A 13,342-nucleotide genomic window follows, 5' to 3' on the forward strand; every position below is an offset into this window, starting at 1 on the left:
TGGATTTGTGATGTTGGAGTTTTGATGCCAGAGTCTTGAGCTGGAGCCCCGAGAAGTAAGCACACAGAGGAGCTTGGTCATGAGGAAAGAGACAAGGCCCTGGAAGAGAAACAAGCCTTTTGCCTAATAGTCCACAGTTGGCCTGTGGAAAGAGGCAAAGCTTAGAGAAACTCTTAGTCTATAACTGATCTTGTGGAGAAAACAGAGTAGCTGAGCCTGGAGAGATGAGCCCTGGGAAGAGAGGAACCCAAGAAGCCTGAACTCTTGGCAGATGTTGTCAGCCATCCTGCTCCAACCTGTGCAAATAGACTTTAGTGAGGGAAGTAACTTATGCTCTATGGTTTGGTAGCTTTAAGCTCTTACCCAAATAAATACCCTTTATAAAAGCCAACAATTTCTGGTATTTTGGATCAGCACCCCTTTGGCTGACTAATACAAACAACACAGTGAATGGACACAGAAAGCAGACATTGAGTTCCAAAACAATGATGGGGGGGAGAAATAAATAAATCTTTTTTTAAAAAAAGGACATGGGCTAGGTGGACATTTTAAAAAATCAAATTGGGCACTTTTGTTTATTAGCTAAGCAACTAAAACAATTTTATTAGTAAGAAACTTTGCTAAGGTTGCCTGCTTTTCCAGTTATTGAACCATTTCCATTTGATTTTACATTTACTCCAACTGTAAGACAGTACTGATGTTTAAACACTCAATTGTAAGTTACCTTCTGCAGTTATCTTATTTGTAACAGGCAAACCCAATATCTGATTTATGAGTCCCTAAGCACAAGAATACTAACAAAGTTAAAGGAAGCACAGATTAGACCAAAAGAGGGCATTTCACACACTTAGTTTAGTTTAGGGAAAGACTTGACTTTAGAATCCCCTAGTCACAAAGCTCCCAGGGTCTGTTGATGGCAGAAACCTTGTGAAGGACCCTCCAGCTTAGTTCCTCCAGGAAAACCCCTAGGCAGCTGCTAGGTATGGAGCTGAGAGGTCCAGAGGAGCCCTGCCCCCAACAAGACATGAATTAGGCTGCTCTGGGGGCTGCATTCCATTAGTTACCTCCCAGCAAGGGGTAAAGCCCTACAAAGGCTGTTTTCACTGGAAGTATTGGGAATAGGCAAGGAGGTAGGAATAGTCAAGAATCTTTTAATCTTAATGGATGGCACTGGGAAGCAGATGTGGCTCAAGTGATCAGGCTCCTGTCTACCATATGGGAAGTCCCGTGTTCAATTCCCAGGGCCTCCTGGTGAAGGCAAGCTGGCCCGTGTGGTGAGCAGGCCTGAGTGGAAGAGCTGGCCCACACAGAGTGCTGGCCCATGCAGTGAACTGACCTGAGCAAGAATGCTAGCCCATGCAGGAGTGCTGGTCCACACATGAGTGCTAGCGCATGTGGCAAGTTGGCCCAAGCAGAGAGCTGCTACAGCAAGATGATGCAACAAAAAGAGACACAGAGTGAAGACAATAAGAGACATAGCAGACCAGGGAGATAAGGTGGCACAAGAGATTGAGCAACTCTCTTCCACTCTGGAAGGTCCCAGTATTGGTTTCCAGTGCTGCCTAAAGAGAAGACAAGCAGACACAGAAGAATGCACAGTGAATGGACACAGAGAACAGACAACAAGGGTGGGAATAATTTTTTTTTTTTAATGGATGGCACTGAGGAGTTTCCTTATTCTACAGGGGAGAAATTTGGTCAAATGGCTGAGAACTTAATTCCTCATTCACTCCCCTCATTAGGCACAACCAAGGTTAGAAATGTCTGGAGTACAGCCTAGAACCCAGTAATTGGCTCCCATATTAATTAAGAATTTAGCAATCTTATTTACCATGTCAAGGGTCACCTGAGGCCTCCTGGTTGATGGTTCATGGGTGGCTTCAGGCTGCTTCCTTCCTCCGCTGGGCATGGCCCCAGTGATCCATGTGTTGAGGCAGCTTGGGCCAGGTTCCAGCTGATGTGGATCCTAGATTTGGGTAACCCTGTGGTGATGGTGGCAATGAAAAGATGACTCTGTCCCAGCCCTGCACCCACCACTCCTTACCTTCTCCATCTTGGTGGCATGGTCTTCATTGATGAAAACTGAGGAAGTCTGTTACTATAAGGAAGTTAATGGAAGTTTGGGGGCACAGGGAAAGTTTTGCAGCTCTCTACAGGTATCCAAGGCAGAGTGGAATTCCTAGGAGGATCTGTCCTTCTCTAGAGTTAGGGTCTACCAAGACGGTATTTTTATTGTCTCTATGAACTGTCTTTGAAATAAGGCTATGTTTCCATGTTCTTCCTCTGAGTGACTTCCTTGAGCTTATTTAAAATGGACTAGTATTGTAGTACATTTTCTCATCCCTTTAAGGAGACATGGTCACATGGTGTCTGGCTTTTAAATCTGTCTCTCTTCTCTCACACAGGTTTAACTGGACCTCAGGGTCCCACACAGAGTCCATTCATGGCTATACTGTGGCCACATGGTGTGGCAGGAAAAGATTAACCTCTTTCTTTTTAGACTTTCATTAGGCAAGTTGTCCCTGTTTCTGAGAAGTTACCCCAATGAGGAGTCTGCAGGAATGCTGGAAAAGCCACTCATTATCCCAGGGGAGGATAAAACATGTTCATAAATCTGGATGACATCCCTCTTTTAGAGCTGACTGAAGGGATTGCTCACCAATCCAGCATCCTGGAAATCAACCCTATTTGTTGTTTCCAAGTTCTTGGGATTGGGAGCCTTATGACTCTGGGTGTTCCCAGAGGCTTAGAAGTCTCTGGGGCATCTGGCACTAGCTCCCAGACCAAACACCCAAGCTGGGATGACCCTAGGAAAGGGGCTGGCTAGTCAACATTTTTTGCCTACTTTGCAGATGACTATGAGAGGGCTCACCTCATGGTAATGCCAAGAGTCTGAGTTCTGCAGTTAAATCTGACATTAAAAGCCCATTAAAATTAGAACTAGGAATGCAGATGTGGCTCAAGCAATTGGGCTCCTGTCTACCATCTAGGAGATCCAATGTCCAATACCCAGGGCCTTCTGGTGAAGGTAAGCTTGCCCATGTGGTAAGCTGGCCCACATGGACCCATGATAATGTTATCCTAGGGGAAGTTAAAATCATTCATCAGTCTGGGTGGCATCCCACCGCCAGACCTGGTTGAATGAACTGCCAGCACCCTGGAGGTTGGGAGCCCTGCTCACTGTCCCCATGATCTAGGAATCTTTATATGTTTATGGGGAGCTTTATGTCTCTGGGCATCCCTAGATCCTTCAATGTCTTGGGAGATTTCTGAATCCTGTTCTCGGAACAGCCAATTCCCAAACTGGGCTTTCCCACTAGGAAAGGACTGGCTAAGGACTTTTATTTGCCTACCTTGCAGATGTCTTAAGATATAGCTGTGAGCAGGCTTATCTCATGGCCACTCCCCAAGTCAGAGTTCTACAGTTAAACCCAACATTAAAAGGCAACTAAGAAACAGAGACTGATCTAGGATTTACAGGCAAACAGCCTCAGGGGCCTTGGATGTAATGGATTGAGAGGAACTTCAGGGCCTCCTTGGGATTGAGTAAGGAATGGACCTCCCAACACAGCCCTGGGTGAAAGTTTTGGGGCTCAGGACTTCTCTAGTCACAGGCAAACTTTAATTAAAACTCATCTGTCCTTGGCAGAGTTTGGGGAGCATCACTTTCCTCTCTGTCTCCTACCTGTCTCAACAAATAATGTTGCCAGATGGCTCTGGTTTGTGGGTTTCTATGTTCTTGGTTTATATTGTGTAAAAGAGTTTAAGGCCATGCCATAAGATAAGCAAAAGCATAAAGTATTTATTAAGAAACAATAAAATGAGAAAAGTACATGGTCCAAGGTATGGACCATGCCTACTGCACAGGGAGTTGCATGTGTGGGACCCCAAGTCAGAACTCTTAAAAGTCTGTTTGCTGTTCTTATTGGTTGCTCCACCTTTCACTTCTCAGGCGGTCAATGCTGAGGTCTTTTGAGGATATCTGGGGCTTTCCCTTGACCCCAATGGGAATTCTCTTGGCTGGATCTTGCAGGGTCTTTCTGGCAGTCTTCTCAGGTTTCCAGGTGGGGTCTCACAACCCTGTTTCTATCAGCTGTGTTGTTTGCCAGGCCAGTTGCCTTCCTCTTTTAACTACACTAACTTGCCTCAATGTTACGGCTAACTAGTTCTTTACAAGATTGTCAAATCAACTCAATCAGGAAAGAAAAATCTATTTTAGAAATGTTGTTGGGAAAATTGAATGTCCATAGGCAAAAGAATGAGGGTGGACCCAGACCCTATAACATTTACAAATATCAACTCAAAATAGATCAAAGACCTAAATATAAATTCCAGGATTATAAAATTCCAAATGAAAATATAGGGAAGTATCTTCAGGACAGTGTGTTAAGCAATCATTTCCTAGACTTTACACCCAAAACACAAGCAACAAAAGAAAAAATAGATAAATATTACTTAAAATTTTTAAATTTTGTACATCAAAGTATTTTATCATGGAAGTAAAGAGACAGCCTACATGATAGGAAAAATGTTCAAAAGAAACATGTCCAATAAGCTTTTTTTAAAGATTTTATTTTTTATTTATTTCTCTCCCTTTCCCCAACCCCCCCCCCATTGTCTGTTCTCTGTGTCTATTTGCTGTGTGTTCTTCTGTGCCCACTTGTATTCTTGTTCACAGCTCCTGGAATCTGTGTCTCTTTTTGTTGAATCATCTTGCTGCATCAGCTCTCAATGTGTGCAGTGCCATTCTTGGCAGGCTGCAATTTTTCATGCTGGGCAGCTGTCCTTACAAGGCACAGTCCTTGTGTGTAGGGCTCCCCTATGCAGGGCACATCCTGGTGGGGCACAGCACTCCTTGCACACATCAGCACTGTGCGTGGACCAGTTCATCACACAGATCAGGAGACCCTGGGTTTGAACCTTGGACCTCCCATGTGGTAGGTGGACACCCTATCCATTGGGCCAAATCTGCTTCCCCTCCAAGCTTTTAATATCCAGAATATATAAAGAAATCCTACAACTTAGCAACAAAAACACAAACAACTCAAATGAAAAATATGACAAACACTTGAATATATTTCTCTTAGGAAGACAAAAAAAATAGACAAAAGTACATGAAAGTATGCTCAGCATCATTAGCCATTAAGGAAAATCAAAATTAAAATGAGATATCTTTTCACATCCAGTAGAGTGACTACTAATTAAAAAGTGGAAAATTACAAGTGTTGAAGAACATGTACAGAAATAGGAAGAAACTCATCACTGGTGGGAATGAAAATGGTGTAGCTTCTGTGGAAGACAGTTTGATGGTTCCTCAGAAAGTGAAGCATAAAATTACATATGACCTTGCAATCTGAATTCTAGGTATATACCAAAATGAATTGAAAGCAGGGACTTTAAGAGATATTTGCACACCAATATTCACAAGAGCATTAATTTTTTAACAAATCAATTTTATTGATACATATTAATAAATCATACAATTCATCCAAAGTGCACAATCAATGGTATTTGGTATAATCACATAGTTGTTCATTCATCATGTCAATCATTATTAGAGCATTTTCATTATTTCAATAATAAAAATAAACAAAAACAAAGAAGAAAATTTTTCACCTCTCAATCTCTGTTTCCCCTATTGTACATAGCTACATAGCAGCATTATTTACAGTTCTCAAAAGATGGAAGCAACCCTAGTGACAATCAACATATGAAAGGATAAATAATGTGGTATATGCATGCAATAGAATATTATTCATCCATACAATGGGAATTAAGTTCTGATACATGTGATAAAATGAGTATGGCATTTTGAGATTATTTATGAATTCCAAAAAGAGAGATTATGTTTGTAAACTGCTCTGTTCCTCTGGGCATGATACACTTTGATTGTATTCAGCTGAGATGCCTTTGGTTAAATTATGTTAAAACTAGGGCTTTGATTCTACCACGTCATCAGAGTGACTCAGTTTGAGTCCCTGCCACCTCTGTAAGCAATATAAATGGGCAGTCAATCAAGGAGACATACAGAAGAAGATATGTGAGAAAAGGGAGAGAGCCCCACAGACACAGAAGAGGATCCTGCAGCTCCAGCGAAAGATGAGCCATTTGCCTAACAGTTTGCAGCTGGAGAGACCAGAACCCTGAGCAGCTAAGAAGTTCTGGAAAGAAATGAGCCCTCCAGCCTGCAGCTGAAATGGAAGAACCTGGGCCCATAGAGCCTTAAGAGAGAGAGGAAGACTAAACCCTTGCAGACATTGCCCATCATCTTGCTCCAACACGTGAAAACAGACTTTGGTGAGGAAGTACCTCTTATGGCACCTTAAGTTGGACTCTTTAGGGTCTTGTAGCTGTAAGCTTTTAATCCAAATAAATGCCCTTTATAAAAACCAAGAGATTTTCTGGTATTTTGAACCAGCACTCCTTTGGCTGACAATACAATGGGTGAATCCTGAAGACATCATGTTGAGTGATATAAGCCAGATGCAGAAGGAAAAATAATGTATGATCTCAGTGATAAGAAATATTGATAGTTTGAATAAGCACACTCTTCAGAAACTGGAATGCAGGTTACCAGGGAGAGGCCAAGATAAGGATAGGGAATGGGGAGATAATGTTAAAATTGTACACAATTTTTATGTTGGTTGATAGAACTGTTTTGATAATGGATGATGGTGATGATAACACAAAATTTGAACATAATTACAACACTGAATTATATATTTGAACGTAGTTAAAGAGGAAATTTAGGCTGTATATATGTACAGTGTTTTAAGCTGTAGGTTTCCCAGAAAAAAAAAATGTTCTGAAATAAACTTCCATTCTTTTGGGTATTAACCCATTGTTAGTAGTACCTTTACCCCCCCCCCCCCAAATGGCTCCTTCATCTTTCTGCTCATTGTCCCGCTCACTGTGTCTGCTTATCTTCTTTGGGAGGCACTGGGAGCCAAACCCATGACCCCATGTGGAAGGCAAGTGCCTAACCACTTGAGTCACATCCACTCCCTGCTGCTTGTATCATCTGCTGGTTGTGGTATCTGCTAGTTGTGGTGTCTGCTCATTGCAGAATCTGCCCATTGCAACATCTGCTCATTGTGAGAGCTGCTGATTGTGGCATCTGCTTGTTGTGGCATCTGCTTGTCTTCTTCAGGATGCACTGGGAACCAAACCCATGACCTCTCATGTGGAAGGTGGGTGCTCAACTGCTTGAGCCACATCTGCTCCCTATTACTAGTACCTTTTAATGAGGTTACTTTAGTTAACTTGTGGCCCACCTCAATCAGTATGGGCCTTAATCCATCTATTGGAGGCCTTTATAAGAGAATGAAATTCTGAGGTATAGAGAAAGCCACATCAACAGCACCAAGGGAAGGGGAAGACAAAGAGACACCATCATGTTCCTTACAATGTGAGAGAGGAGCCAAGGATTGCCAGCAGTCAGCCCCAGAACTACATCAGTCTTGGGGGAGAAAGGATCACCTTGATGAAGCCTTGATTTGGACTTACTTTCAGCCCCAGTACCATAAGCTAATAAATTATGGTTTAAGTCAACACATTTCATGGTTTTTACTTTAGTAACCTAGGAAACTAACTAATATGTTGCTAAAATACAAATTTATAAAATAAAGATAGAATTATACAACAAAAACAGTAAAATCTATTGTATAATATGCAGTACAGTTAATACAACAAATATAAAAATACTCTTTGATCATGCTAATTTATCATACTAATGCAAGGTGTTAAAAATAAGGGTCTTGGTGGTGTACTTGGCCCAGTGGCTAGGGCGTCCATCTACCACATGGGAGGTCCATAGTTCAAACCCCGGGCCCCCTTGACCCAAGTGCAGCTGGCCCATGCTCAGTGCTGATGCACACAAGGAGTGCCCTGCCATGCAGGGGTGTCCCCCGCATAGGGGGGCCCCATGAGCAAGGAGCATGCCCTGTAAGGAGAGCTGCCCAGTGTGAAAGAAAGTGCAGCCTGCCCAGGAATGGTGCCACACTCACAGACAGCTGACACAGCAAGATGACTCAACAAAAAGAAACAAGATTCCTGTGCTGCTCACAACAACAGAAGTGGACAAAGAACATGCAGCAAATAGACACAGAGAGTAGACAACCAGGGTGGGGGGGAAGGGGAGAGAAATAAATAAATAAATAAACCTTTAAAAAAATAAGGGTCTATGGGTAATCCTTATTATCTGAATGATTTTTCTGTAAACCTATAACTTATCTAAAAAAATTAAAATTATTTAAAAAATGCTGAAAGGAGAAATATGTAAAACAAGAACTCTATGTCTGACAAAACAATCCTCAAAAGTAAAAGAATTTGTGGCAATTTTAGATAAACAAAGGTTAAGGAAGTTTGCCACTGTTATATTGCCCACAAAATGCTAAATATAGTCATTCGGGCTGAAACAGAACAACAACACTACACTCTTGTATTTAGAACACTAGAATCCAGGAAGCAGATGTGGTTCAAGCAATGAGCTCCTGTATACCATATAGGAGGTCCAGGGTTCAATGCCTAGGGCCTCCTGGTGAAGGCAAGCTGGCCCATGTGGTGAGCTGGCCCATGCAGAGTGCTGGCCTGTGTAGCATACTACCACATGCAGGAGTTGCTGCCCCATGCAGGAATCCTGGCCCACATGGAGAGCTGACAGAGGAAGATGATTCAACAAAAAGAGACACAGAGGAGAGATAATAAGAGATGCAGCAGATCAGGGAGCTGAGGTGGTACAAGAGAATGCTCACCTCTCTCCCACTCCAAAAGATCCCGAGGTTATTTCCCAGAGCTGCCTAATGAGAATACAAGCAGACAAAGAAGAATAAACAGAGAATGGACACAGAGAGCAGACAGTGGGGGTGAGGGGGGAGAAATAAAATAAATAAATCTAAAAAAAAAGAATACTTGAATCCATAGAAATAAATAAAGAACACCAGTAAAGGTAACTACACAGGTAATGATAAAAGTCAGGGTTATTGTATACTTGCTTTGAACCTCCAATATTTTTCCTATAGATTTAATATAGATGGTTGGGCACTAATTTCATCTATGATGAGGAAAGTCAGTGGGCTATAGTATGATCCTGAGAACAGCTAAGGTTTGAGCCTGTCCAAGTCAGAAAGAGGCCAGGAGCCACCATCTTAACCCTGCACCTGGCATGAGGGGAAGTGGGGCAGACCGAAAATCCCAGTGCTGGTGGGGACTGGCTTTTTCCCCCCCAGATCATATTGCAGGTCTAGCCTAGGCCCCACTGTCACCTCCAGCAGGGAGGAAGCTGCAGGGACCTGCGCCAGCCTCTCCAGGAAATTACTGGCCAAGCTGCAGATGTCGGTGATTATCCTGCTCTGGCAGCACAAGCCACCCCAGGAGCTGCTCTGTGACTGGAATTGGAAGCTCCATTCCCCAGAAACAGGGGAGGAGGAGATGACTGGCTGCCAATTTCAGCTACTGATTGGTAGACTTGGCTGGCTAAGAGATAATCCTGGGAATAGCTGGGTTGAGAACCAGCCCAAGTCAGAAAGAGGCCAGTAGCTGCCATTCTGACTCCACCCCACCCTGAAGGGAAGCCTGGCTTACTGTTTCTTTCATGCAGATCAGTCTGCAGCCTGCCTAGGCTTCAGCCCTGCCTCTAGCAGGGAGGAGGTTAAGGAGCTCTGCACCAGCCTATACAGGAAACTGCAGGGAACTTTGGCTGGCACAGACTGAAAATCAGAAGTCTACCAGGGCAACTGTGGTTATCTTAGGATCCACACTGCATAGATTGCTCTCCACACCTGCAGCTCCATCCCTGCCCCAGGTATGGGAGAAAGGGATGTGAAGCTTCATCCATCTCTCTGGGCAACTACAGTCTAGGCCTGCACATGGATTAGTCCACATAGCTGTGACTCTGTCCCTACCCCTGGCAAAGGAGAAAGTTGGAAGAAGCTTCATTGGTCCCTGGTGCAATGAGGGTAGCTTGAGCTTCCACAGCTTATAGCAACAGCTACATGCTTGGCTCCTACTACATAACCAGCAAGGGAGAAACAATAGGAAGCCCTGAACTAGAGAGAAAAACTGCACCCAGAAAAAATACTCTAGTAAGCCAGATGCAAAGACACCAACAAAAAATTATCATCCACTCCAAGAAACAGGAAGCTATGGTCCTGTTAAAGGAAGAAGATAAGCCTCCAGATGACATAAAGGAGTTGAGACAACTAATTATAGATGTTGAAACAAATCTCCTTAATAAATTCAATCAGATGGCTAAAAAGATTAAGGATATTAAGAAGACATTGGATGAACACAAAGAAGAATTTGAAAGCTTACATAGAAAAATAGCAGATCATATGGGAATGAAAGGTGCAATAAATGAAATTTAAAAAACATTGGAATCATATAATAGCAGATTTGAGGAGGCAGAAGAAAGGATTGTGAGCTTGAAAAAATTGCCTCTGAAAGTGAACATACAAAAGAATGGATGAAGAAAAGAATGGAAAAAAATAAACAAGGTCTCAGGGAACTAAATGACAGCAAAAGGCATGCAAACATATGTGTAATGAGTATCCCAGAAAGAGAAGAGAAGAGAAAAGGGGCAGAAGGAATATTTAAAGAAATAATGGTAGAAAATTTTCCAACCCTATTCCAGGACATAGATATCCCTGTCCAAGAAGCACAACATACTCCCATTTGAAAAAATCCAAATAGACCAACTCCAAGACACATACTCATCAGCATGTCAAAGGCCAGAGACAAAGAGAGAATTCTGAGAGCAGCAAGAGAAAAGCAATGCATAATATATAAGGGATATCCAATAAGATTAAGTGGGGATTTCTCACCAGAAACCATGGAGGCAAGAAGCCAGTGGTCTGATATATTTAAGAAACTACAAGAGAAAAACTTCTAGCCAAGAATCTTATATCCAGTAAGACTGTTTTTCAAAAATGAGGGTGAAATTAGGGTATTCACAGATAAACAGAAATTGAGAGAATTTCTAAGCAAGAGACCAGATTTTCAGGAAATACTGCCTGGGTGGTCTACTGCCTGAAAAGAAAAGACAGGAGAGAGGGGCCTGGAAGAAAGTCTACAAATGAAGATTATATCAATAAAAGTAACAAAGTGTCAAAAGAGTGGTGAAAATAAAATATGACAGATAAAACTCAAATAGTCTAGAATAAACTTAACTGATGATGTAAAGCACTTGTATTCAGAACACTGCAACTCAATGTTAAACAAATCAAAAAAACCCTAAATAACTGGACTAACATTCCATGCTCATGGATTAGAAGACTAAATATCATTAAGATGTCAATTCTACTCAAATTGATATACAGATTTAATGCAATCCTGATAAAAATTCCACCAGCATTAAAGAAAAAATTGAAAACATGATCATTAAAATTATTTGGGGGGAAGCGGAATTGGTCCAGTGGTTAGGGCATACATCTACCACATGGGAGGTCCACAGTTCAAACCCCAGGCCTCCTTGACCCATGTGGAGCTGACCCATGTGCAGTGCTGGTGCGCACAAGGAGTGCCCTGCCACACAGGGGTGTCCCCCACATAGGGGAGCCCCATGCGCAAGGAGTGCACCCCGTAATGAGAGCCGCCCAGTGACAAAGAAAGTTCAGCCTGCCCAGGAATGGTGCCGCCCACACGGAGAGCTGACACAAGATAATGCAACAAAAAGAAACACTGATTCCCGTGCCGCTGACAACAACAAGTGGACAAAGAAGACACAGCAAATAGACACAGAGAACAGACAACCTGGGTGGTGGGGGAAGGGGAGAGAAATAAATAAATAAGTAAATCTTTCCAAAAAAATTATTTGGAAGCATAAGGAGTCCTGAATAGCCAGAAACATTATAAAAAGGAACAGTGAACACTCATCTCCAGGCTTTACATCATAATACCTACCTATAGTGGTAAAAACAGCATAGTACTGGCATAAGGACAGACAAAATTGACTAATGGAACCAAATTTATGATTCAGAAACAGACCCTCACAGGTATGGTCAAGTGATTTTTGACTAGCCTGTCAAACTCACACAGCTCAGGCAGAACAATCCATTCAACAAAAGATACTGAAAGAATTGGACATCCATAGGTGAAAGAAGGAAAGAGGACCCCTTTTTCATACCTTATCCAAAAACTAAATCAAAATAGATTAAAAAAACTAAAAATAAAAGCAAGAACCATAAAATTTCTAGAAGAAATTATTGGAAAATATCTTCAAGACCTGGGGTAGGTGGAGGATTCTTAAAGGAGATAAGAGAAGGACTGAGTGGACTACTGATGTTTAATGTATGTAGAAGTTTTCATTAGTTTTACTCTAAAAGTGGGGAAAAGTATAGAGTGGATGGTAAAATATAGTGAGTAACAGCTAGTTTATAAATGGGGATGTGACTGAAAATGGTAGTCTAGTTATGTAAATGCCAATTGACAGAATGATTGAGAATGATCTAGGAACTGGATAGCGCAGTTAACCAAGAGGTGGGTGAGAACTGTGGTTGATGGAACAGATGCAAGAGTGTCCTTTGTTAGGTAGAACAAATGTATAACACTCTTGCAGGGTGTTGGGAATGTGGAGAAGCATGGGAAAAATACAGCTGGAGTGACCTATGGACTGTGGTTAGTAGTAATAATATAATATTCTTGCATCTATGCAAAAGATGTACTTTGTTGATACTGAGGCAGTATGGAAAATGTGAGCCAAATGTACACTATGGATATGGCAATAATCAGATGATGTTAGCTTTATCTGTAGCAAGTGACACACCACATTGTGGTGTGTTAATGGTGGGATGTTTGGGAATTCTGCACAGGTGCATGATTATAAGTTTTCAACTTCTGTCATAAAAAAATATCTTAAAAATAATAATAGGATGGGTTGGGGGAAAAACACACCAAATATAAGATAAGAACTATAATTAGTAGTTAAGATTTTTACAGTGTTCTTTCATAGTTTGTAACAAATGTCTCATGACAAGGCAAGGTGTTGGTGGAGGGTTGATGTATCGGACCACTGAATGATGTTATGCATGTTTGCTTTGTAAGTTCACGACTTCTACTATACACTTAATTGTTTATGTATGTTCATATATAAGTGATATAAGGATAATAATAATCAGATTGGTTAGGGGAAAATACTTTGTTTAGTAGTAATATTTTGACAATGCTCTTTAATCATTAGTTAAAAAGGTTTAAAAACAATGCAAGTTATTGATGGTAGGGTGAGATGTTATATATGTTTGTTTGATGTTATATATGTTTGTTTTGTAATTTCACAACTATTATACATTTATTGTTTATGTATGTTTATGAGTGATATATTTCAATAGATTTTTAAAGTAAAAAAAGT

Source organism: Dasypus novemcinctus, chromosome X (assembly GCF_030445035.2).
Source record: "Dasypus novemcinctus isolate mDasNov1 chromosome X, mDasNov1.1.hap2, whole genome shotgun sequence".
Classification (NCBI taxonomy): domain Eukaryota; kingdom Metazoa; phylum Chordata; class Mammalia; order Cingulata; family Dasypodidae; genus Dasypus; species Dasypus novemcinctus.